This window comes from Lolium rigidum, chromosome 7 (genome assembly GCF_022539505.1).
Source record: "Lolium rigidum isolate FL_2022 chromosome 7, APGP_CSIRO_Lrig_0.1, whole genome shotgun sequence".
Taxonomy (NCBI): Eukaryota; Viridiplantae; Streptophyta; class Magnoliopsida; order Poales; family Poaceae; genus Lolium; species Lolium rigidum.
The window spans coordinates 176,955,483-176,958,046 of NC_061514.1; positions in this window are offsets into that span (position 1 = coordinate 176,955,483).

Sequence of the window (2,564 nt, forward strand, 5' to 3'; positions counted from 1 at the left end):
AATCAAAAGCGAGAAATCCAAAATGCGAGCTTTCTCCTTAGACCTTTGTACGGGCGGCATGGAGGTACCCCATTGTGACACTTGGTTAAAACATGTGTATTGCAATGATCCAGGTAGTCCAAGCTAATTAGGACAAGGTGCGGGCACTATTAGTATACTATGCATGAGACTTGCAACTTGTAAGATATAATTTGCATAACTCATATGCTTTATTACTACCGTTGACAAAATTGTTTCATGTTTTCAAAATAAAAGCTCTAGCACAAATATAGCAATCGATGCTTTCCTCTTTGAAGGACCATTCTTTTTACCTTTATGGTGAGTCAGTTCACCTATCTCTTTCCACCTCAAGAAGCAAACACTTGTGTGAACTGTGCATTGATTCCTACATACTTGCATATTGCACTTGTTATATTACTCTATGTTGACAATTATCCATGAGATATACATGTTACAAGTTGAAAGCAACCGCTGAAACTTAATCTTCCTTTGTGTTGCTTCAATACCTTTACTTTGATTTATTGCTTTATGAGTTAACTCTTATGCAAGACTTATTGATGCTTGTCTTGAAAGTGCTATTCATGAAAAGTCATTGCTTTATGATTCAGTTGTTTACTCATGTCATTACCATTGTTTTGATCACTGCATTCATTACATATGTTTACAATATGATCAAGGTTATGATGGCATGTCACTGCAGAAATTATCTTTGTTATCGTTTTACCTGCTCGGGACGAAGCGAGAACTAAGCTTAGGGATGCTTGATACGTCTCCAGACGTATCGATAATTTCTTATGTTCTATGCCATATTATTGATGATACCTACATGTTTTATGCACACTTTATGTCATATTCGTGCATTTTACGGAACTAACCTATTAACAAGATGCCGAAGTGCCGGTTCATGTTTTACTGCTGTTTTTGGTTTCAGAAATCCTAGTAACGAAATATTCTCGGAATCGGACGAAATCAAGACCCGGGTTCCTATTTTCACCGGAAGCATCCAGAACACCGGGAAGGACCGAGAGGGAGGCACTGGGCCCCCGGACCATAGGCCGGCGCGGCCCAGGCCCGGCCGCGCCGCCATATGGTGTGGCCACCCCTTCGACCCTCTGCGCCGCCTCTTCGCCTATATAAAGCCTCCGATCGCGAAAACCCTACGATGCGAAGAACCACGGTACGGAAAACCTTCCGGAGCCGCCGCCATCGCGAAGCCAAGATGCGGGGGACAGGGAGTCTCGTTCCGGCACCTGCCGGAGCGGGGAAGTGCCCCGGAAGGCTTCTCCATCGACACCGCTGCCATCTCCACCGCCATCTTCATCACCGCTGCTTGCTCCCATGAGGAGGGAGTAGTTCTCCATCGAGGCTCGGGGCTGTACCGGTAGCTATGTGGTTAATCTCTCTCCTATGTACTTCAATACAATAATCTCATGAGCTGCCTTACATGATTGAGATTCATATGATGATGCTTGTAATCTAGATGTCACTATGCTAGTCAAGTGAGTTTTACTTATGTGATCTCCAGGAGACTCCTTGTCCCACGTGTGTAAAGGTGACGAGTGTGTGCACCGTGTGGGTCTCTTAGGCTATATTTCACTGAGAATACTTATTCTCGTTGAATGGCATAGTGAGGTGCTTATTTATATCTCTTTATGATTGCAATGTGTTTGTATCACAATTTATCTATGTGCTACTCTAGCAATGTTATTAAAGTAGTTTTATTCCTCCTGCACGTGTGCAAAGGTGACAGATGTGTGCACTTGTGTTAGTACTTGGTTTATGCTATGATCATGATCTCTTGTAGATTGCGAAGTTAACTATTGCTATGATAATATTAATGTGATCTATTCCTCCTACATATGCATGAAGGTGACGAGTGTGCATGCTATGCTAGTACTTGGTTTAGTCTTTTGATCTATCTTACACTAAAGGTTACTAAAATATGAGCATTATTGTGGAGCTTGTTAACTCCGGCATTGAGGGTTCGTGTAATCCTACGCAATGTGTTCATCATCCAACAAGAGTGTAGAGTATGCATTTATCTATTACGTTATGTGATCAATGTTGAGAGTGTCCACTAGTGAAAGTCTAATCCCTAGGCCTTGTTCCTAAATACTGCTATTACGTTTGCTTGTTTACTTGCTGTTTCTACTGCGTTACTACTTGCTTGCGTTACCTACTTGCTTGTTCTACTATCACTAGGCAAAGCACTTTTACGGTGCCGTTGCTACTACTTATTCATACCACCTGTATTTCACTATCTCTTCGCCGAACTAGTGCACCTATTAGGTGTGTTGGGGACACAAGAGACTTCTTGCTTTGTGGTTGCGGGGTTGCATGAGAGGGATATCTTTGACCTCTTCCTCCCTGAGATCGATAAACCTTGGGTGATCCACTTAAGGGAAACTTGCTGCTGTCCTACAAACCTCTGCTCTTGGAGGCCCAACACTGTCTACAAGAATAGAAGCTCCCGTAGACATCAAGAGGTCGCTGATATCGCACATTCTTCACTTCTCCCTCTGTGATGTAGCGCTTGCCATCGTGCCGGAGCCGATCGCGTGGAA